Source organism: Cervus elaphus, chromosome 32, assembly GCF_910594005.1.
Source record: "Cervus elaphus chromosome 32, mCerEla1.1, whole genome shotgun sequence".
In the NCBI taxonomy this organism is placed as follows: domain Eukaryota; kingdom Metazoa; phylum Chordata; class Mammalia; order Artiodactyla; family Cervidae; genus Cervus; species Cervus elaphus.
The window spans coordinates 25,193,188-25,218,927 of NC_057846.1; the positions used below are offsets into that span (position 1 = coordinate 25,193,188).

The 25,740-nt window shown below is 39.4% G+C and overlaps 1 long non-coding RNA gene across 1 annotated transcript in view; it reads right to left on the reverse strand.

Annotated features, from left to right (window-relative positions):
• Nucleotides 1-816: 816 nt before the first annotated feature.
• The window catches only part of LOC122688087, a 130,922-nt gene continuing 105,998 nt past the window's right edge, over nucleotides 817-25,740 (reverse strand). Inside the window, exon 3 of the long non-coding RNA XR_006339324.1 lies at nucleotides 817-880. This is a non-coding gene — a long non-coding RNA (uncharacterized LOC122688087). The remainder of the gene's footprint in view (nucleotides 881-25,740) is intronic.

The window sequence follows — 25,740 nt, forward strand, 5'->3', positions numbered from 1 at the left end:
ATATAAAGGATTTGAATAATACCAGTTCTTAACCATACTTTACTAATTCTTAATAAGAAATATATGCTAGATGAATGCTGTTCAATATATAATTACTCTTTGCATGGGTTACAATGTTTTTAAATAGCATTCAAACACTGTAGTTATGAGAAGTCTTTGAAATGAATACTCCCCTTACAGAAATACATCCTTTGGAAATAATTAAACATATTATAATTATTTCATTTCAAAATGTTTGTTAATATTGTCTACAATAGTAAAATTTAAGACAACCAAAATGTTCAGCAATAAGCATTAGGTTAGACAATTTCACATCATTCATTGATGTAATATGTACTCATTTAAAAAATATTATAGGAATAACTGTTGAAATAAAAGTGCATATAATACAGAGTTGGGGACAAAAATAGGTTTTAAGTGAGTATATACAGTATGAACCTTTTTTTTTAAAGATATGCACAGAAAATTATCTGATATTGGGGTGGCATAATCATGTGATTATAGATATGTATCTTTTCTTTTGCTTCTCTATACTTAAAAGTCTTTCCTATAATGGGTTTCTGTTGATTTGCTAATCCACAAGATATTTTTCATTGTCTTTTAAATAACTAAATAGCATATTAATTTTTACAGCAACCAGCACCAGGCATTGTGTCACTTCACAGTATTTCAGCCAAGAGCTTAACTCAGGTTACTCTGAAGGAAGATAAGAAATGGTGAGCCTGATGGAATATATACAAAATCAGAGGGACATTCTTACCTACCTGTCTTTCCATGAGAGACGAATATTCATCATGAACTGATGAATGGTACTTACCATTGCTCAGGCTGTTTTCATCCATCATTGTCCAGTCAATCCCGACCTCATACCATCCTAATCCTGTGGGGAAGAAATGACAGACTGTGTATATCAAACAAGATTTCCAGTTGTAAGCAACAGAAAATGAGTTTGGCCCTTGTAAGCCTGCGGAAGAGTCTGGAAGTACATAGGGGACTCACGGAGGTAAGAAGACCTGCTTAGAAAACCAGCAAGAACCAAAGGGCTTCTAGAAGCCAAGACACAACAAATTCCAGGATGGGATACCACCATCCACTACTGCCTTCATATCCAGGTGGGAAGGTTAAAAGGCCCATCTTGGCCCTTTTCGGAATAGGACCTTCCTGAAGCAGAAGTCTGTGAAGTTCAGGAAACATGCCTGCCCAGAGTCCATCCCTGCCTTCTTGAGCAAGCTCTGGCTGGATACACAGGACCCTGGAACTGCCTGCACAAATACCCTGAGCCCGTGAGATCTCTTCACAGCCTCAACCCACTCAAGAGTGGACCACACATGGGAGTGGCCAACATACAGCTTTATGTTGGGAAATATGAATTTCCCAAGGAGGTTTAATTAAATTGACCCCACAGTTATTAGCTGAGTAAGGATGGTCCTCTTCCTCCTGATGGAATGCGTATTTGCACCTGCAGGCCAGGGTGTCCACGTGCCTGGGCACGAAGCTCCTAACAAAGCAGGACAGAGCCTGGAGCAGGAAGAGAAAGAGGGGGTCAGCAGACCAGGGCCAAGCATCAGGGTCCTCGCTCCCTGAGCTTTCAACATCCAGCCCGCAACTCCGAGGGCTCTCAGAATTCTAATTCAATCCTGGCCAGCTGGGTTTTAATGAAAATTACATTTGTCAAGGTATAAGAATAGAAATACATTATTAAGCAGTTCCTTAGATGGATTTCCAACGTTTAAATATTTAGCTGTACAGGATGTGGGCCTCTGAGTACCGCTGGGCCTAGCAAATGTTGCCGGCAACAGACACAGCTCACAGAACTATATTCTCATCATTCCTTTATCTTTGTATTTTTTTTTTCAAGATTCATTTTTCCTCAGATTCAATTAAACGGACTGAGCCCAGGTAATGAGCTGCACCCTTGCTGCCAGGCACTAGGAAGAAGGGGACCAGGCCCTTGATGGTTTCCATGGTGGGGGGCGAGGTCCTGTGATCCACAGGACCACAAATGACAGTGACAGGCAGCTAAAGGAACCAAACATAAATACGCATTCTATCAGGAGGAAGAAGACCATCCTTACTCAGCTAATAACCCTGGGTCAATTTAATTAATCCTCTTTTCCTCATATATAAAATAACCATAATAATTCTTGTGTCTTGGTATTGCTGAAAACATTAAAAAGATGATTCATTGAAAAATGCTCTGGGGCTTCCCTGGTAGTCCAGGGGCTAAGACTCCAAGCCCCCACTGCAGAGGACTAGGGTTCAATCCCTGGTCAGGGAACTAGATCCCACATGCTGCAACAAATATCAAATATCCTGAGTGCCCCAACGAAGACCTGGTTCAGCCAAATAAAGTTTTAAAAATTTTAGAAAAAGAAAAATGCTCTGCAAACTGCAGACTGCTATCAGAACGATGACAGTAGTGTTATCACATTCTAGAGAGAGCTCTGACAGCTGCTAATCAAGAATTAAGAGAAGCAGACTCAAGAAGGGAGACTTGACAATGATGAGTGTAACAAGCGGCGTGACTGTACCTGCTGAAACGCTCTTCTACTCAAACCTTTACATTTCTGTGCTACGGTTCAACCTTTCATCAGAAGGACTCTCTCTCATATAATCTGCACAATTTCCTCACACTAAATTTGCTGGCTTCATTTGGTCATCCCCATCAATCCAATACACTGTAAGCAAGCTGTTAAATACATCCAAGGATTTCACAATGAACAGCAGAGATCCAGTTATCATTAAAATGAAGTGCTGACACTGGAATAAGGCCACAGGGAAGTATTTACTGCTACTGTCCTGGAATTATAATGACTTCTCTGCTTGGCCTTTAAAGGACTGAATCACCTGATGCATATCTGTCTTGTTTACTAATAAGATGCTTGAAATAAAAATATTAACACGCCCGGGTATACATGATTATCAGAACTAGAAATGATCTTAGCATTGAGTTTACAAAAAGATAGCTTCTTTGTCGGTTGCGGGGTGAAGGGGGTGGTGAGGAAGGGTTGAGGAAGGGAAAGTTAGGGAGTTTGAGATCAGATCAATACATACACCCTGCTGTATTTAAAACGGATAACCAACAAGGACCTATGTGGAGCACAGGGGACGTGTGGCGCCCGGACGGGAGGGGAGCTGGGGAGAGTGGACCCATGGACATGCATGGCTGAGTCCCTTTGCTGCGCGCCTGAAACTGCCACAACACTGCTAACCGGGTATATAGTACTTCAATACAAAGTAACAAGTTTTAAAAAGACAGCTTCTTTGTTAATTGCCTACATTCCTTATCTCTGCCGGATGCATAAAATTTTATGAGATGATAGTCGTTTTCCAACTTCACAGAATATAAGCTAAGAAGTACTGGAGAGTTTGAGAGGAAACTTGACATCGAGTAGGAGGTAAAAGATAAAAAGTGAAGGCTTTTGTTTTAGAAGATGCACATTCAAAGAGATTTCTGTCATAGGAGACAGAGAATTTTCCTGAGAAGCTCACCTCCATGCAAGAGACTAAAGACAAGCATCCCAGCACTTAGAGATTACATATTTGAAAGAATATTTGAATCAGGATGGATTTAAGACACTTAGAAAAAGTCGGGAAAATGAACACTGCACTTTGCTAGTTTTCTCTTTTTCTTTTCCCCTCTTTGACCTCAAAATACAGTTCTTTCCTGAAACAAATAAGTCTATGGGCTACTGACAAAATCTTATAAAATAAATGTCAGAATAAGAGTAAGCAAAGGCATGTCAATTTACTGTCAGAGTTTTGGATTAAATTCCCACTTCTTTTCCTGAATTTTCACATCTATGGTTTGGAGAAGTAATTTCATGAGTTGTTACTAATGGTAATTAATGTCTGATAGTGTATTTTAAGTATGAGCTTTTAAATACCACTTTGTAGGGAGCAAAAAGAGCTTCTGAAACTCATAATTCTCCAAAGAGTAAGGGCCTAAATGAAACAGAATGCTACGAGGGGCTAGCTGACAAACAGATGTGTGTGTGCGCGCGCACATGCGCGCTCAATTATGTCCAACTCCTTGCCACCTTCTCCAGATCTTCTCAATTCAGGAATTAAACCCACCTCTTTTACACCTCCTGCACTGGCATCCACCAGTGCCACCTGGTAAGACTGACGAACAGTTATGGGGCAACTAAATAAAATAACTTGATCAAACCTATGCATTTTACTTGCTATGGAGCATTTTATTGATTTTGCTCAAATCACTTCAACCTCATTCTTTCTTATATCTCGGCTTTTTTCTAGGGATCTCAAACTCAGCATTTCTCAAGAACAACTTGCAGACTCTCCAACAGCAAGGGCAATGTGATATTTATTATCTATTCCAGAAAGCAACATTTTATTGAGTGAGATATAACATTCAGTACCAAAGAGATCTCTTCGGTTGAGAACAAATCCTCCAATGAAAGTCAACGTTCTCAATGAGGGAGGCCTCCGTGTTTCACTTCCGTCTTTTTGTGTTTCCCTACCCGACTCTCTTGGCCATCTGTGAAAATAGTCTTTCATTTCTTATGTTTTCTTGATTTCATTCTTGCCTTTCTTCACCTTAAACATCCAGCCCTTCCCCCAACACACATACTAGGCACCGCTCAACACCTCTGTCCGCATTTTAACATTTTCTAAGACATTACTGCTCAAATTGGGGTTGATGGATCATCTGCTTCCCAATCACCTGGAGTCCTTGTTAACAATTCAGATGTTTGAGCCCAATGCCAAGCTCCTGAATCAGATCAACGGAGGGAAGGGCCCAGAAATCTGCATTTTAAACAAGATACCTTGCTGATTCTGATGCACAGCTAAATTTGAGAGTTGTTCTATAATTTCTGTAAATCCCTTCTTGTTCACTCAGTTCCCCAGTGATTCACTAATAATACCCCTAGCTTAGAACCCTTATTTCCTACATCACTTACAGAGGAAATGTATGGCATCCTGCCTGGTGATATGTTTTACTTTGCTTAGTGGTTTTGTGAATTTTTATAATAATTTTAACTGTGTGTATGTGACTTTCTGCCCGACATCACTTCTGTAATTTTGGGGGGAAATCCTGACGTCACACTAGTTTCCTGCATCAACTACAGGGCCCAAGGAAGTACCTTGTGTACGTAAAAGCATAATTAACAATGATAGGCTGACTTTACACCAGACTCAACTTAGATCCCATTCTGATTTCATTCATGGGCTTCTCTTCTGCTTAATTCTACTTCCCAGTGTTTTGTCTTGACTCGCCAGTCTTTTCACTTTATATTTCTTTGTGAGTGGGTAACCATTTATGTGATTTTCTGTGATTGGCCTGTAGATGGTTACCCTGCCCAGACCCTCTCAAGCTCCAGATAAGTATATACCTGCTCAAGGGACATCTCTCTTTAGATGTCTAACAGGCACCTCACATTTAACATTATCCACATAAACCTCATTATTTTTTCTCCCAAACTCCGTGTCTGCACCTGAATTTTTCTGGTGAATGGTAGAACTGGGCCTTAAGATCCTCTCGCCATTGTGCTTGGAAGTATTATCTGATGCCTCCTGGTACATATATTCTAAAGTCAGATAAATCTGTTTCTGTTTGTCCAAATTCTGGCTTACCAATATCTGTGCAATCTCAACCAAGGTTTCCAAATTCCCTGAATCTCAGCTCCTTTATCTTTAAAATAGGTATCTGGTACTTATTCTGTAGGTGTGTTATCAGGATTAAATGAGATGTGTTTACAAAATACTTAGCATCCTACTGGTTTATGACATATTTAAAGTTAATGATTACTGTTCAGGCTGTAATTACTTCTTGCATTGATTCCATGTTTTCTAAAGTCTTCTTACACTGTTGTAGGAATGTAAATCGGTACAGTCACTATGAACAACAGTAAAGAGGATTCTTTTAAAAAAATAAAAAGAGACCTACCATATGACCCAGAAATCCCACTACTGGGCACATACCAAGAGGAAACCATAATTTCAAAAGACACATGCACGCCAATGTTCCTTGCAGCACTATTCACAATAGCCAGGACATGGAAACAACCTAAATGTCCATCAACAGAGGAATGGATAAAGAAGATGTGGTATAAAGATACACACACACATACACACACACACAAAAAAACACACAATGGAATATTACTTAGCCAGAGAAAAACAAATATATATTAACACATATATGTGGAATCTAGAAAAATGGTATAGATGAACTTATTTGCAAAGGAGAAACAGATACTCAGATGGAAGAACAAATGCATGGACTCTAAGGGGGAAGGGAGTGGGATGGACTGTGAAATTGGAATTGACACGTACCCTACCATGCGTAAAACAGGCAGCGAAGACCAACCGCACAGGACAAGGGAGCTCTACTCACTGGTCGGTGGTAACCAAGACGGGAAGGAATCCAAGGGGAGACGGCAGAGGTGGACCTGTGGCTGATTCACCTCGCTGTGCGGCAGAAGCTAACGCAGCACTGTAAAGCGGCCATGCGCCAATGAAAAATAATATATACAAATATCCTTCCTGCTCCGGGCTTGGCTCCCCACATGTGCCTTCCCCACAGCCACCAGAGGCTAGATTTAAATCACATACACGGTCATGGCAATCTTCTGCTTAACATCCTTCAGTGACCCCACAGGGCTTTGCTGATGAACTGTTAACTCCGCGATTAGCACACAGGTCCTCTCGCTGACCAGGCGTCCTCTGTTCCTCTAACCCCTTCTCTGTTACCCTCAACATTTGCGATTTTTGCTTTAGATCCTGCTTTGTGTCTGCCCAATGAGTCATGCAGATCAAGCATCCATATATTCCTCCTGGATGTAAAAGGCATGATGTATTATTCTCATCACTCAGGTCTTGGGGAAATCTCCTTTCTTTATCACTTAGATTCTCTTGTGTTATCTCTTAGCATTGTGGCTGCATGTTGGTCATAGAGCTGACTGTATTTTGGTGTGGATGTGATTTGCTTGTTTACTTCTCCCAAGTAATTAAACTGTGTCCAATTCACTTTTTGATCTGACAATGTCAGACACTGTGCCTGGCGCATGATAGGTGCACAACGGGTATGTGTTAAGTATGCTGGTAACATATTAAAATGAAATCTCTTCTCTTTCGCAGTTCACTGTGATCCTCCTCTCCTTGCTTACTATGCTGACTCTGCTAGGATCCAACTTAGCATTTTAATTCTGGCTGAGGTGTTAGTAAAGTGGTCCACCTCTCCTTGGAACCAAGAATCTCTACCACAACCTAGACTCAACTTAATTTCAGAAATGAGTGAAAGGGAAAAATCCTAGTTAAGACTATCTGTATTCCTGTCTCTTACCAGCAAGATATAGTCCACAGCACTTCATTTAGCACATGGCAGGAATCTGCTTCTAGGTGGAAGATTCAACTGCTATTTTATACATGCGGTGCTGATAAAACTCAAAATGGGTCATGAGGCCAACTATCATGATGATGATATCAGATTGAGGAGACCCAGGTACTTCTCTCTACACAGGTATATTCCTTGGATGAAAACCAGGCTTAGACTCCCTTTCTTTTATCAGTAGGGATCAGAGGGATTTGGGGGAGTGAATCAATAGACTGCCCCCCTTCTCCTACTACATCAATTTACCCTCCAATGGAAAATAGACAATTCAGTTAAGCTCTGCATTTCCTGAACTTCTTTCGGATCAATAGTTCATTACCTGCTATATTTGCCGATACGTAAAGCCTTCACGAGAGTTTTTACAATTAAATGAAAAACCTACATTTACAAACTATGAGATGATTTGAAATTCAAAAGGTCTTCTTCCTATTTTTATTTTTTTAGAGTATTAGCTTTGACTCTCATTCTGCTTGTCAGTTTTTCTTTAAGGAATATGCAGTTCTAAGTGCTTCTCCTTTAGACAGTAGCCTTGACATATAACACAGGTGGACCTCTCACCTTTTACAAAACAAAAGCTACTTATCAGATTTCCTGGCTTCTCAAACCACTGTTTGCTGTCAGGTGGGAAGGACTATCCTTGTGGGAGATCAAGGGCCATTAGATATAATTAACTAACTCCATTCCTTTCCTCTTAAGAGATGGATTTTAAACAACCACTGCGCATCCCACCCTGGTTTGTGATTACATTCTAATAGAGGTGATGAAGCATCTTCAGAGAAAAGAGCCATCATTATGAAGTGAGTTTAAAAACAAATTCCCATGAGATCTGATAATTATCTCGTGGAGTAGAGATTATCTGCCTACAGTAAGAGGATTTATCTTGTTCATTACTGTACTCATAATAATAGCCTGCAGCATGATACCAAAAAACGAGAGGGCAAAGCATGAGTCTCAGGAGAACAGAGATCTCACTTCAGTCCAGTGAAGGAAATCAGCCACAAGAAGACAAAAACTAAGTGTAAACAACCATCGTTCTCAGGAAGATAACTTGGTCAACTTTCAGTTATCTTTCATGGTTCGTACGGATATAATTAAACAGAGTAGCTCACAGTTAATATGCTTTAGTATCTCTGGTTTTCATTTCTACATGCCATCTACGCATCAGCAACCAAAGCACTTCATTATCTCCCCCAAATGAGAAAAGTAGTGATGAGAAAATCCACTGAGGAAGGGAAAGCAGGAAAGAGAAATAGGGTACAGAAAAGGCCAGCTTAACTCAATAACTGTCATCAGGGAGAGAGACGATTGTGATTTAGGCATTCCGCAAGGGATAGGAAGCCAGGGACAGCTTTGAGCAGAAGGCAGGAGGAAAAGCTGAGAGCGGCACTTCAGCACTTTGATTAAAGCGCATTTCCAAACACTCATTTCATACATATGTTAAAGTACAAAATGACATCCCCAAGCCAAACATAAATGCATTGCATACCGTGTACAACTTCAAATGAAAAAAAAAAAAGAAGAGTGGATTCTGAGACCTGTGAACAATATACAAGCATTCCCCTAAAGGAATCAGGATCTGAATACATCACAGAAATGAGCATTTTATGCCGCTTGACAAGAGCACTTGCTTCCATTCTCTCCCTTTGCTGATTAAGACTCTAAGCCAGAGAAGTGACTCATCACATTGTCAGAGCGAGACTGGAGGTTCCTTCCTCGTAAAGTTGTGTCAAGGTTATGTTTACATTACATACAAGTCAGTAGTATGTGCTCGTGTATATATGTCTGTTGTTTTGACCTTTTTTAAGAACAGTGCTTCAGTGGCCCAGGTTTAAGCATCATATGTCCTCAAGCATGAACATGTTTGGAATTCTAGTGAATGGAAATAATAGAATGTTTATTGCACAGCTGCTATGTTGAAAACTAGGTCTGTGACTTAACCGCATTTAATCCTCAAAACAACCCAGGGGAAACATCCCGTTTTCCAGCCAAGGTACCCAAACTCAGAGGACTTAGGTACCTGTCGCCACACTAAAGAGGAAACGGCAGAATCTGAGTTTAAACCTGGGTCATTCGGAACCTTCGTGAAGTCTTTCTGACCTCATTAGCTTGGCCTTGGAAAATTCTATTTGTGAAGTTCCTGCTTGTGTTTTCGCAAGTAAACGAGTGGTTGGAAATAAGAGTATTGTGACCCAACTCGTGACTTTTCATGAAATGACCCGTTGGCAGCAGTAAACAAGACAGAAAGTACTGCGGGCTGTCTGAAGAGTGCAGAGCAGACTCAGTCACAACTTCAAACGTCAGGCTTCTTTAGTGTCTCTCTGAACATCACTCACACTTAGACGGCAGCTCGATTTTTCTCAAGAGAAGCCATCATGTCCCTCAAGGATTTCAAGGCTATAATCCCACAAGGACAGGAAAGATGGAAGCTGCCTTTGAAGCCTGTTCACACATGCCTGATGCTGAACTGAAGTTTAGAGTCTGTCAGAACTCTCAGCACAGGAGTCTGCTAAAGCAGCTGATGAGGTTTTACTTCTGAATAATGAAAGAAACACATCGGTCTTTGTCGTTGTTTTTCTGAGGAAGAAAATAAACACACTGGCCTGTCTGATTTTGGAAAGAATAACTTATCAGGTGATCTCATGGTTGGAGCACAAAGATAAGAGTTAAGAACTTTGAAACTTGGTCAGCATTACTTTCCTACCAGCAAACATCCTTAGGTGTCCTCCGAAAGGCCAGTCAAGGCATTGAATGGGATTCAGTCACGGAAAACATGTTCCAGACATAAGCTCTTTCAGTTTTTGTCCCACACACGTGGATACTGGAAAAATCATCTTTCCAAATGAGCTGTATTTATGTTAAGATTATGAAACATAAAAGGAATGATCCAATCTAAAATCACTTAATCCCTCTAGAGCAGGGGTTTGGCAAACTTTTTCTGTAAAGATCCAGATAAAATTTCAGGCCAAGTTTGATAAATCTGTGTCTATTTTTTCATAGTTATTGGCAGTAAAACTGTGGATATGACAGAGTCTTATTTATATTTAAGGGCAAAGTAGAAAGGGAATTTGGGGGAGATTCTTTGCCTGGGCAGGACTGTGGATGTGGCAGTACAGTGTTCCAGTACTATTGTCTCCTTGTTGGGGGAGGAGAGGATATTTCTTTTATGCTTTCTTCTTGGAATAGTTAATTTAATGAGTCTCAAAGTCTTAAATGTAACACAGGTGATTTGCTAGAGAATTCAAGGGTGGGAAGGGTTCAGGGACATTCTACCCGGATGACCTCGGTCTGCTCAGGGTGCCCCAGCTACATCTCAATGCAGTGCTTTTTGGAGACACCGGCACCTCTTCCAACATTTGACTTCATCTCAAAATGCATCTTTCAGTGCATCAGACAGCAAAACCCTACAAGAGAATGAGCAGCAAGAGACGAAAGATAGTGGCCTTCAGGGCCCATCGTTCCTCTCTGAAGCCCGGTTGCCTCAAGGATGAAATGGGTTGGCAGGTTCTAACCTCTAAAGTTACTATGGAAATTCAAACTAACAGAGGTCAGTGCTTGGCATAAGGCCTAGCTCACCATGGACGCTCAGCAGTAGCTGTCACTATTCTGTTTTTTAACTTTGGCTGCACTGGGTGTTCATGGCTGCGTGCAGGCTTTCTCTAGTTACAAAGAGCTAGGGCTCCCCTTCCTTGCTGTGCAGAGGCCTCTCACCGTGGCGGCTTCTCGTGTTGCAGAACAGACTCTAGCCATGAGGGCTCAGTAGCTGGTGCACGAGCACAGTTGCTCCATGGCATGTGGAATCTCCCAGAACCAGGAATCAAATCTACGCCCCTTTCATTGGCAGGCAAACTCTTACCCACTGTACCACCAGGGAAGTCTTGTTACTATGGAGCAGCAAGGTGCTATTTTCAAAACAGTATCAGGTTTATTTCCATCATCTTGGAAGGCAGTTGAATATCATGACAACTTATATATGTAGTCTCCTTTTTCTCTGAAGTAATAAAACTCTAAAATAATTGAAATTATGAATCTTTCAGATGGAAGACTGGAATCTTTCAGATGGAAGTCACTGTCCATGACTTATATTTCTCTTTAACCTCACATTTCTCTCTTTTGACTTGTTATACTTAATAAACTAGCTGATGCCAAAGCTGAAGCTCCAATACTTTGGCCACCTGATTCGAAGAGCTGACTCACTGGAAAAGACCCTGATGCTGAGAAAGATTGAGGGCAGAAGGAGAAGGAGGTGATAGAGGATGAGATGATTGGATGTCATCATCAACTCAAGGGACATGAGTTTGAGCAAACTCTAGGAAACAGTAGAGGACAGGGAAGCCTGGTGTGCTGCAGTGAATGGGGTTGCAAAGAGAAACAACTAAGCAACTGAACAAAGACAAAACTTAGAGTAATAGTTTAGGAGGCAGTGGACTTTTCTCATACCTATGCAATGTTGAGACGTCAAAAGGCTTCATTTTATGTGACCATATTTTATTTTTTTAAAACTCTACTTTTGCCAAGTTGAAACTGACAGTACAGAAGTTTCTTTGAATTTATATATAGTAAATGTTTATAAACATAGATAAAATATAAATAGGAATCCTTCTTAAAGTGCAGTCCTCCTATACAATTAAAATCAACAACCCCACCAGGTTAAAAGCATTTTTCATTTTACAAAGGTTGAGCTACGAGGCCCACTGACCTCACTGCCACTCATCTGCCTCATGTCAAAGTTATTTCAGAGGAAGAAAGATTCACACATTCAAAATGCTGTAGAAAAATTTCCCTGGGAAAGAGACCAAAGACAACTGGCTATGTGCTAGCTTCTGTGTGACTGAATCAAATGTGCTCAGACAGGAGGACACTGTTATCTTTGGGAATGAGCATTCCTGTCCCGTGCACCCTGACCTCTGAGCCGAGGCAGGAGCAGCCCTAAAGAAAACCTCAGCGCGTGCTCCCCGCCTTCTCCCGAGAATGGTGTCTACAGGCAAAACCAAGAGATACTGTGAGCATTAACAGCAGCCTGGGAACGGGAAAAATTTACTAGAGAGGAATCTGAGATGTATGTACAAGTAGAAAGATATAGTCCCCGTGGTGTTTTGCAGAAAGGGATGGGAGAGTTACGAGCTAACTGTGTGCGTGGGAGCCGCAGGCATCCCTTTTAGGCTGTAGCACAGCATAATGAGCCTCCCTGACGTGAGGCACTGCTCGGTGCGGAGCTCTGCCTGGTATCCTAAAACCAAAGGCTCGGGGAAAACAGCCCTGATTTCAGTACCCTTCTAAAGACCCCACCTATTAGTAACAGCACGCATTTTCAGCTACAGAAGGCTAGCTGAGGTGCCTGGACACCATCCAAAATGTGGCCTCCCAAGGAAGAGGTGTCAGCGCTCCTGCGTTGGCTCACCTGCTACTTGGGCCCAGGGTGACACGTCCTCCCCAAGCCGGAGGTGCCCTGCTGCTCTACCCACCTCATGGGTTCCTGTTCAGTATCTTCAGTTTCTCTTTCTCCTTTCTTTCTGTACAGTAACACCCCAAATTCTCCCCAAATTTGCACACACATACCAACCCCCGCCCCCCGCCAAGATCCTACTGCATCTTTCAGTCTTTTTCACTTGTTTTACTGCTAAAATCTAAGTCAGCAGCCTATGAGTATGAACTATTTTCTTCCATCTTCTCAACTTCCTACAATCAGGGTAACTTGCTCACCATGCTCCAAAAGGTGCTGTCTCGAAGTCACTGAAGTGTTACCTTCTTTATGATCTAGAACATTCCACTGGCTCTGATTTTCCTTCTCATGCTTTGATGCAACAAGGAGTTACTGTCAGCTCTTTGGAGCTCTTATCTATTCTGTGACAACAGAAACAGCAAGTCGTTCAAAGTTTTTAATCCTGGACTTACATCTGCTTTGTACATACCTATGCTGCCAGTTAGCTTTGGAAATGAATCAAGTAAAAGATGTGGCAAGTGATCTCTTCTGGAAACCAGTGACATTAACCAAGAGCCACGCCCACTTGGGTGGCCTCTGATGCCTCTGGAAAAACAGGGGGCCGTGGTTCATGGCACAGTGTGACGCCTGCCCTGTGGAGGTGGGCGTTGCAAACGGCATGGCCATAAATGCGCCCTACGCAGAGGGGTGAACTCAGATAGCACCTATGAAAGGAAAAGCCAAAATTGACCTCAAAAGCAGTTCTGAATCTGCCATAATATACACCTTACCTGGTGACCAAGGCCGCTTAGGACTATGTAAGGATGGCACATGGTCACTGAGCAAGCATAAATCACACAGAGAGAGGAGGGAGGGAGGGGAGGTGAATGCACCAGCAGCTTGCTATCAAGATGCTGCTACAATCTCATTCTTTACAGAGTTAGACTCAAATAACAGATTTTAAGCATAGGCCATTTTTTGCTTGATTTCTTCTTTGAAATGATCCCTTTCAGTTCAGTTCAGTCACTCAGTCCTGTCCGACTCTTTGTAATCCCATGGAAGGCAGTATGCCAGGCCTCCCTGTCCATCACCAATTCCCAGAGCTTGCTCAAACTCACGTCCAATGAGTCGGGGATGCCATCCAACCATCTCATCCTCTGTCGTCCCCTTCTCCTCCTGCCTTCAATCTTTCCCAGCATCAGGGTCTTTTCAAATGAGTCAGCTCTTAGCATCAGGTGGCCAAAGTATTGGAGTTTCAGCTTCAGCATCAGTCCTTCCAATGAACACCCAGGACCTGATCAATCTCCTTTAGGATGGACTGGTTGATCTCCTTGCAGTCCAAGGGACTCTCAAGAGTCTTCTCTAACACCACAGTTCAAAAGCATCAATTCTTCAGCACTCAGCTTTGTTTATAGTCCACCTCTCACATCCATACATGACTACTGGAAAAACCATAGCTTTGACCAGACGGACTTTTGTTGGCAAAGTAATGTCTCTGCCTTTTAATATGCTGTCTATGTTGGTCACAGCTTTTTTTCCAAGGAGCAAGCGTCTTTTAATTTCATGGCTGCAGTCACCATCTGCAGTGATTTTGGAGCCCAAAAAAATAAAGGCTGTCACTGTTTCCATTGTTTCCCTATCTATTTGCCATGAAGTGATGGGACCAGATGCTACGATCTTAGCTTTCTGAATGTTGAGTTTTAAGCCAACTTTTTCACTCTCCTCTTTCACTTTCATCAAGAGGCTTTTTAGTTCTTCTTTGCTTTCTGTGATAGGGGTGGTGTCATCTGCATATCTGAGGTTATTGATATTTCTCCAGGCGATCTTGATCACTTTAGGAAATGGTTGATGCCACTGGTGTTTTCTATGAATTAATCCTACCTTCAAAGCATTCATATATGTGAGGATTAAAACTATTACACATATTTGGTTATACTGCACAAAAGAGTATTTTTCACAACTCACATGTTTTCCAATTAAAATTACATGCTATTCTTTTCTCTAAGGATGCAGAAGCCTAGAACTCAGAATTACTCTTCAATGGCATCTATGCAAAATTCTTATAAAAGAACTACAGACTTCAATTTCCAGATCTTTTCTTCATCCTAAAAATGTTACAAATTCCTTGGAGATTTTCTCTAATATTGAACTCTGGGGCAAGAACTTTTGATTTTAAAAGTTGAAACATATTATATGGAAGATATCAGACAGTTCTATTAGAAGATTGCAAGGGAGTCCCTTCCTGCTAACTAATGGTGCTATGTTTGCCCGTTCGCCTTTATTTCTATTAGGTAAAATTTATGTTTGTAACAGAATCCTTCACCTAAGTTCTAGCAATTCTCTATTTGTCAGATACACTTCTAATTTTGAACTTATTTTCAATGACCTGATCCTTTCAGAAAAAGAAAGAGATTCTGAACTTTTAAAGTAAATATCTCATTGAATTTGTTTTATGTTCTTCCATTATTCTTTCCCTCCAACACACACACAAACAGGGTTAGCATGTGAGTGATCTCTTCCTCTCTTACCTTTGTGTGTGTGTTTATGTCATCAATGCTGTAAATTCATTCAGAATCCACTTTCTTTCTCAGTGGCCCTTGAAGTATGTGTCAGAAGCTGTAATCAGTATGTATTATGCCCACCCTCTCTGCAGGATGCTTTCATTTCCATGGTTTCTGTTTATGCATCTCAGCTCGTTACTGCATTTTTCCTTGTAACTTCCAATTCCTTAGAGCTCCTTACATGCTTGGCATATTTCTATACATATTTTCCTTTAATTCCCAAATGGAAAGAAAACAAATGCTGACAATGTTTTCTTTCTTTGATCTGCATCCCTCTGTTCTTGCGTCAAGAAGATCTTAAGATTCAAAAGACAAACGAAAGATAATGAAAAAATGTATTTTAAAAAAGCACTGAGAGTTGTAAGTGAAAAAGCCTCTAGTGTTGTGGGGGAAAATGAGGGATCTGATGGACACATGGTCTATGTGTATGTAACACTTGGTTATATGTGACCTGGGGTTTTCTTTAGGAGAGAAGTCTTGATTTTCACTCACTAAACTCAAGAATTGCTATGTACAGAATGAGAGGTGGAAAGAGGAAGTCAACATTCTCATGCGTGGTTGGGAATAATACCAATTAGTAAAGCATTTTTCAGTACAAATGGGCAATCTGTATTGAAAACATTCAAATATAAATGTAAAGTTACTCAACAAATCCTAAGAAGACAATAAAGAAAGCACACAAAGATTCAGCTATAAGGATAGTCATCAAGTGTTGCTTATAAAAGCACAAAACTGGAAAACATTTCCATGCTCAACAACAGAGGATTAGTTAAATTTAAGATGATGTATAAAATGGAATATGAACCAATCATTTAAAATAGGAGGCTTTAACCTGCGGGATCTAATGTCTGATATCTGAGGTGGAGCTGATGCAATAATGACGACAGAAATAAAGTACACAATAAATGTAATGCACTTGAATCATCCAGAAACCATTCCCCTCTCCCCTATCTGTGGAAAAACTGGCTTCCAAGAAACCAGTCCCTGGTGCCAGAAAGTTGGGGAACCACTGATTCAAAGTAATGCTGTATAAAACTAATGATATACTGTAGGATTATTTGGAAAAATCAGACTTTAAATATCTATTTACAATATGATTCTACTTAGTAAATACACATAAACATATAAATAATAAATAGAGTATATTCTTCAAAATCTTAATAATGTTTATTTCAGAGTAAACACAATTTATGTTTTCTACCTTTTGACTTTCTGAATTTTCACAAATGAATAGCAATATACATCTTAACTTTTCAAATCTTCCTTTAAAATTAAATTTCTTTAGAAATAAGACTGGAAAGGATGAACATGAAAAAAAGATAATTCAATGGAAGGATAGAGCTGGGACTCAAAGTCATGCCTGACCAATCTCAAAATTCAACTTACTTCCAGTTCTCCTTCTGTTATAGACTTAATGTTTGCATCCCACCCTCCAAATTCATATGTTGAAACCCTACCTATCAATGTGACGGAATTAGGAAGTGGGGCCTTTGGGAGACAATTGGGATTAAGATAAGGTCATGAGGATGGGGTCCTTATGAATGGAATTAGTGTCCTTTTAAGAATCATAAGGACCTTACTTCCTCATTCTATTTGCCTGTGTGAGGATATAACAAGAAACAGCAGTTTGTGTCCTAGAAGAGGGCTTTCATCAGAACTAGATCATACCGGCACCCTGATCTTGAACTTTCAGCCTCCAGACCATGAAAAATATGTTTCCGTTGTTGATAAGCCGCTCAGTCTATATCACACTGTTATAGCAGCTATACTAAGACACCTTAAAACAACTTATGTGGCCATGGGTTTACAAAACTGACAAGCCTTTGTGGACACAACTAGTGGTCATTGTAATCTCTTGAAGTCCTTCAAACCAGAGCAGTAATTGCATGTGTGAATCCCATCTGAGTTTCAGATAGGTGAGGAAGCTATTTTTCTCCATGTCTGTCAATGTTTTGGGCAAAGGTTGCTGTAGCAGTAAATAGACTTCCAAATACATTCTTTCTAAAAAGAATAAAGCCCAATACATGCACCTAAAAGACGATAATAGCTAACAAATAGAGAAGAGTAGTGATCCTGTGTGTCAACATCCTGAATGTATAAAAAAAGCTGAATTCTTATAATTAAGGACATTCTATACATTTTGTCAAAACAGAAGAGACAAAAAGGACTAAAACTTTTTAAATTTAATATCACCTACATTTTTACCTGGGATGACTAAGTAGAAAATTGCTCCATGACTCATGTGGAATATTTGGAATGAGAAAGTGAAAAAATGGAACAAGTCCCATATTTGAAATGAGAAGATTGAGTCTGATCTCTGAGTTTAGCCCAAGAGCTGTGTGCTATTTGGAAGGGATTTCTGGCTTCTCCTTACTCCAGTTTACTTGGCTAAAATATAGATAATAATACTTTATAGGGTGAGCAATATATGTGCAAGGTTTATTTGTAAAATAAAAAGCATTCGCTCTACAATTATTGTCCTTAACTCACATTTCCACAGTGTTACACCTAAAATGCTTTTATAAGTAGAATTTCATATAACCACACAATATTATAAGATGTTTAAGGCTGTGGTCCCATCATATAAAGTTTCTAATTTTAACATTTGAAAACAAGAACTATAATTTAAAACCACAGCATTATAAGAACAATAACATTTCTTTAAGGCAGCTTGTGCCAATTTATTTTTAAGCACATTTTTACTGCTAGATTCTAATTCACCCCACTGTATTATGAAAGAATGATTTTAGTAATCTTTTAACTGTCAGCAGTTCTTTCTTCATTCATTCATAGAAGATAGGTACTGTTATGTTCTTAGCTGTTCATATTTTTCTACACATAATTATTGTGACAGATTGTGTTTTTCAAGAAACAGTAACTATCGCACTGCTTACCACAAATTCTAATAATTAGACACTGAAATGAGACCCACCTAAGATGATTAAAGAGTTTTAGAAAATATGGCCTAAGTAGAAAGGTTAACAAAATTATACTGGATAATTTTAATCTTTTTAAATAACTAGCTGTCTCAGGTGTCTGCCAGTAAGGCTCTCTAGCTTCATTTTTTTACAAATCAAGAAAAACTGAATCTTTAGTACAGTATGAGAGATCCAGTTTAGGAGGAAAAAGTACTTTTTGACAGTACTTGTCTAGAGTCAACATGATTTCACTGCAAGAACTGGGAACTGGAAGACCTGTATTAATGACCCAACTCTAGTCTTTCATCAACAACTTGACTTTGACCACCTTAGCTAATGAGCCTCCTCTTGCTTACCTGTAACAAGAATAAACTATGTGCTTCCTGTATCACTGGTGGTAAAAATCTAAATGAGGCAATCTATGAAAAGCACTTGGTAACCTGTAAGGGCTACACAAATAAAGCTGTTATTGAATGTGTGTATTGGTGGAAAAATCCTTTTTTTCTAAAAATCTTCAGAAGTAGATCAGAGTCTCATCATGATAGGGTGGTTACTGTCAGTCTTCTGCAAAAAGCAGCAAGGAAGATTAGGTCAACACTTAATAAACACTTTGTCAAGAAGGATATTATGCTATTTACATATGAATCATAGAACTTAGAGACTCTCTATGCATTTACTTGATGACAAGATATTTTATTTCTAATGTCTGATTATCTGGTATAAAAGCCTTATATGAATAGTTGTCTGGTCTCCTACCTCTCTTCGTTTTCAGTTCTCTCTTACAAGCATATGCTTCTTTCATGGACCATACTGTAACACCTTAGCATGTGGTATTCACCAGCTTTTCATCTGACACGCCTTTGCTCATTCACTCAATCAAAGACTTGCCAGTAGAGACCGTGTGCCTGTGTGCCTCCAGCTGCTCTCCGCCCTGCTCTGCTGAAGTCGCCTGCCTTTTGTCTTCAGCCTTCCCCAGCATCAGGGTCTTTCCAGTGAGTCGGCTCTTTGCATCACGTGGCCAAAGTATTGCAGATTCAGCTTCAGCACCAATCATTCCAATGAATACTCAGGGTTGAATTCCTTAAGGATTGATTGATTTGATCTCTGTGCAGTGCAAGGGACTCTCAAGAGTCTTCTCCAGCACCACAATTCAAAAGCATCAATTCTTTGTTGCTTGGTCTTCTTTATAGTCCAACTCTCACATCTGTACATGACCACTGGAAAAACCATAGCTTTTATAAATCGGACTTTGTCTGGAAAGTGACATCTTTGCTTTGTTAATAGGCTGATTACGTTCCCTTAAATCCATGCTACAATTCCTACTGGGCTTCCCAGGTTGGCAAAGAATCCACCTGCCAATGCAAGAGACACTGACTCAATCCCTGAATTGGGAAGATCCCCTGGAGAAGGAAATGGCAACCCACTCTAGTATTATTGCCTGGGGAATCCCATGGACAGAGGAACCAGGTGGGCTACATGGGATCACAACAGACTTGGACACAACTAAGCAACTGAGCAACAACAATAATCATTCCTGTTATCAACTACACCTGAAATTATTGTTTCTATTTCCAGCACCAAAGACATTGAATTCTGAAACATTTTATTCATTAAACTGCATTTTATTAAGCAACATTTTTGTTTTATTAATCATAAATATTAATCTAAAAGCACAATCAGTGTGAGACAACTATTGGTAATAGCACAGAGCTGATAAGATTATAGCAAAGAATTTTGTGGTTTTTATTACCCCGAGCTGCTTTACAGAGGGTAAATTTATGAATCTCACTTCACAGTTTGGACATGTTTAAAACAGCTCTGGTATGAACTAAGTATTATGTTCTCCCCTTAATTCATTTATTGAAGCTAAACCCCCAATGTGATGGTACTGGGGGTGGGACTTTTGAGAGGTGGTTAGATTCCAATTAGGTCAAGAGGGTGAGAAATTCAAGATGGAATGAGAAATATGATTAGAAGAACAGGAAGATAAAATGTCCTTATAACAAGGAGAGAGAATTCACTTTTCTTTTCATGAGCATGCACCAAGAGAAGGGCCCATTTACAATCAGGAAGAAAACTCTCACCAGAACCAGACATGCCAGCACCTTGACTTCTCACTTCCAGCCTCCAGAATTGTGGGAAAATAAATGTCTGTTCTTTAAATCATCCAGCCTATGGCATTTTTGTTTTGTTTTGTTTTTCCAATGTTCTCAATGCACTATAAAGGTTCTCAAACGTGGCTCTGTGGCAGAATCACTAGAAAAGCTTGTTTGCATGTGTGTGTGTGTATGTGTAGTTTATTTATTAAATAGTGATCATATTTTTAAAGTAACATGCAAATAAAAAAATATGTTAGTGACTCTACAATTATAGATTTCTGCGAGTACTATTTACTAAGGCAATGCTAGTTTAAAATGTAAAATATATACCAGGATATTGTCTATTGTAAGCAACATGGCATAATATACACAAAATGATAATCTACTGAGAGTCTCTCCATAGCTTTAAATTGTTGTTTCTCTATTTTGTACCGTTATTAATTTTTGTCAGTGTACCATGATGCCATCAGAGAAATGCATTGTTATTCATTCGTCATTACTGATAACTCCTCACATATGGGGTTTCTATTCATTATTTCCTTAATTTTGTTCAGATCTATTTTTTTTAATTGAATGATAATTACTTTACAATATTGTGTTGGTTTCTGCCATATACGTCAACATGAGTCAACCACAGGTATACATACGTCCCCTCCTTCTGGAGTCTCTTCCCCACCTTCCACCCCATCCCATCTCAGCCTGTGCTATTTTATTACTGCAGTCCAAGCTAAGACAAGCTCTCTCAACCCCACTGGCCTCTTGTATCCATATAATTGAGGAATTTCAGGACAGAACTATTTTGTGAAAACAAGACCTCTGAAGCAAAATTCATGTGTTCACAGTCAGTCAGCAAGTTCACGGCAGAGCTGAAACTTGCTCCCTAGGTTCTCTGATTCTGAAGTTCCCAAATTTTCAACTAGACTTGGCAGTCATTTTAATTAACAGTCTGAATGGCATTCTGCTAAACATCAGATTTAGTCTTTGGGAGTCAACTGGAGTCTTAAGGAAGTCATTCAGATTTCATGCTCCAGACTCAGATGAATGAATTTCTAATGAAACTGAGACTCTATATCACAGAGGTCATGGCCCTTGAGTCAGCCTATCCATTCTGCTTACACCTAAGGTGAGTGAGCCATCATCCAAGGAGACCAGAGGAGTAAGAAAGGTCTTTGTACTAATCCATGAAGAACTGGGGCAGTTTTGTCTGAGAGGAGAAAAATGGCCCCTACCTTTAATCATGAATCAAACTTGATCTTTTCATCTGACTCTTAAATAACATTTCCGTTAAGATTTGGCAATGGATTTTACTGACTATAACCTTTAACCACACACACACACACACACACACACACACACACACAGGATGGGTGTTCCTGACACTGCTACGTCATAGCTGTGTGACCTCTATCTTGATTTTCTTATCTGTACACTGGAGCTTAATAATAGTACTTAGCAATATTTTATTTAGTATTATTATGGTGAGTATACTCCTTAATACAAATAATCTCCTAGAAAGTTTCTTGACACAATGAATGTTAAATATTATGATGGCAATTATTATTTTTAGAATGCATGTTGTGATTTTTCACAATAAATACACCAATAGAAAGATATTCTACTGACTTTGAACTGATTTAAATTGCAGTATATTATGTTTATGTACTGCTCCATTCTTTCTATAATCACCACTTCTTACAAGAATGATCCTCCCTTATTTGAGGCTTCTGAGAAAAAGAACTGAAAGAGGGTTTGAAATCACAACCAACAAATCCCCTCATAGACATAGGTTAAACACTTATAGACAAGTTAAGAAAATAGGGACTACTCAAGTTGATGAAGGTATAAAAGACAGATGAAAAGGTCAAATTAACATTAAGAAGTGTTGCTAAGATATGAAATAAATATCAGCCAAAACAAAAACAACTTTGAAAAATGCAAACTAGAAATTCTGAAGTGAAAGAAGTGCTGAAGTATAAACTAGAGATATACTTCAAATAATTCACCGAGGATGAGAATACAAAATAAGCTTGTAGGAAAGCAAAAAGAGTCTTATTCTTTGCAGCTATAATAAAGGAGATGTGAAAGCTTTATCTTAGAAGCTTCTTAAACATATTGAATTTTCTTGGTCTTTAAATACATTTATCAATGTTATAAAATGCTATATACATTTTTTTTAGCTTCCCAGGGGCTGAGTAGTAAAGAATCTGCCTGCTAATGCAGGAGATACTGGAGACGCGGGTTTGATCCCTAGGTTGGGAAGATCACATGGAGCTTGAAATGGCAGCCCACTCCAGTGTTCTTGCCTGGGAAATCCCATGCACAGAGGAGTCTGGCGGCCTACAGTCTGTGGGGTCACAAAAGAGTTGGACGTGACAGAGTGACTGAGCACACATGTGTTTTTCTTAACTATCTGGCTGAGGTACGATATTAAGAATTGATTTTATAGCCACAAATCTGCCTTTAATTTTGTTTCCAAATACCATGCTGCTGTGTGCCTGTTAGGGAATGGTTGTGTGTGTTAGTTGGTTAGTCGTGTCAGACTCTTTGCAATCCCATGGACTGGAGCCTGCCAGGCTCCTCTATCCATGAAACTGTCCAGGCAAGAATACTGGAGTGGGCTGGGTACTGGTATATTAACCATATCATTCTGTCCTAAACATTTTGATCCAGATGAAAAATAGCTAGGGACTCAGACTCCAAAATATCAGCTTTATTACTTACAAACTGAATTAGGGAACTCAATTTTGGTCAGTAGACCATTCATTCCTCTTTTAAATTAGATTCACTCTCCCAGTCTGAGGCACAAATGTCCATGTACTGTTTCTGCACATGACTTCCATTGAATGATCTGAGGCTATTGCTCTAATTCTATTGCTATAACTCCAGGCTATAGAAAAATGCAGTGAGTGAGTTGTGATCCCCCCTGGCATACACAGACTGAAGTGTGAATAGACTGAGGTATACACAGCCTGACTCTGTTGTTTACCGGTCCTTTACGATCTTAAGAAAGTTATTCAAACTCTCTGAACTTCAAGTTGCTGCTGCTCCTATTTAGTCACTAAGTGATTTCCAACTCCTTGGAAACTCATGGACTGTAGCCCACCCAGCTTCTCCGTCCATGGACTCTCCAGGAAAGAATCCTGGAGTGGGCTGCCATGCCCTCCTCTAGGGGATCTTCCCAACTCAAGGGAAGATCCCCCTTCTCTTACATCTCTTGCATTGGCAGGCGAGTTTCTTACCACTAGCACCACCTGGGAAGCCCTGTGCCTTGTATATAGGATATTAATAATATAAGATACATTTTATTGAAAAATAGTACACATAAGTGGTGAATTTTTTATGCTGAATAAGATGGAAATCATTAGAGTAAAAAGAGAAGACTTCAGACCTGAAAATGTGTTTATGTGTGTGTGCACTATGTGTGTCTAAATATAAGTTTAGAATATTTAAAACAAATTCAACTTAATATTAGCTTACTGACTCCCATACACTGTTTGCTATATACCTGATACTATGCTAGTATGATGATGAAAGGTATGGAATATGTTTAAGATATATAAAATATAAAAATATTTTTAGAACAAATGTAAGGAACAAATATTGAATTATTTGTCAGAGCAGCTTTGATTTCAGCCTTCAGAAAATTCTCTCTGAAGGCTTGACACTTTTGTCAAATAGATTCACACATCATACTAACATGAACTTGCATTGACAAACAGCCCAAAATAAGAAAATCATTCTAAACCTCCCTGAGTCTCTAGTCAAATTTCCTCACAGGTAACTGGCTACTCCAAAAAGACTTCAAAGAACTCTCAACATGTCTAAGAATAAAGGGAATGTTCACTCATAGAAGGAGAAGTTTTGTGAGGAGGACATTTTTCTATTGTGACTCAACATTCTATTTAGAGAACTATGGCAAAAAATGAAAACATGAATTGTTTGTGTTCATTTGTCCTCCGAGTATTTTCTCTTTTTACTAAGGCAACATATAAATACATATACATACACATATGTAATCATTATTATATACAATCAATATATATAATCATTACTGTATATGTACAATTACTATTTATATATATTACTCCATATAAATTAATATATTTGTGACCCCATGGACTGTAGCCTGCCAGGCTTCTCTGTCCATGGGATTTTCCAGGCAAGAACACCAGTGTGGGCTGCCATTTCCTTCTCCAGGGGATCTTCCCCACTCAGGGATTGAACCTAGGTCACCTGCACTGCAGGCAGATTCTTTATCATTTGAGCCACAAGGGAAGCCATATGTATGTATGTATGTATGTATGTGTGTGTGTGTGTGTGTGAGTGTGTAACCATCTGTACCTGGGACACTTTATTAGAAGAACAAAATCTTGGCCTCAACACCGATCTACAGAATGAGAAAATTTATAGATTAGGATCCATCAAATACCCGCTCCATGGTTCTTGTGCATTTAATTCTCGCTTGAGATTTCATGATGAGCTTTGATCCTCCCTATCTGAGGGGTGCTTCTTCGTTTCATACAACAGTTACTAAGGTAATGAGTTTACATAATTGGAAATTACTAAAATCTCTCAGTATAATTCTATGGCAGTGATGCCTGTAAGATACAGTTCTGCACAGAGAAAAAAAATTGTTGGTTCACTAAGGTCAAGCAAACCAATAGTAACAGGTATTGGAAATTATTTTGGGTGCCAGCACTGACCTAATTAGCTTATCTGTATTAACTAAATTACCCTTCAAAACTATAATCAACTATAATATAATCAACTCTCTGTTTTTCAGATGAGGAAACTCAGACACCACAATAGTAAGAAACTGACTCAAGGTCATAAACAGACAGGCGTCAGAACTACGCTTTAAACTGAGGTGGTCACTCTGTAGACTGTAACCCTAAGGGCCACACTGTGGCATAGGAAAGTGTAAGATGCTCATACCAAGGGTCTCAACTGTGGTTTATAAGATTTGGTCATAAAACTCTCTGAGACTCAAATGCAAGCTGTGGTCCCTCTCTGAGGCAGAGAGAGAGAGAATAGCAGACAACCCTTACGTACCCATTAGAGGCACAAAAAAAAAAAAAAAACACAAGTTCAGCATCTATAGAAAGAACTAAAGGAACATTTGGCCAAATAGAAATTTTTAAAAGATAACAAATACTAGATGACAATCTAGGAAAAAGCCATTTTTCTCAAAAGGTGAATAGAAGAAGGAAAGAAGATGACTACCTAACCCATAGATTTCACATAAATTGCGCATTTCAAGAGATCCCCACATAAAAAGTTTTACATTCCAAATTAGCTGCTCACAAAAATCAAAATCAAGTTTCATTTTTATAAACTTCTGCCCTCCTGTCCAAGTTCTTTTGTGCTGTAAGATTCTACAGCAGTT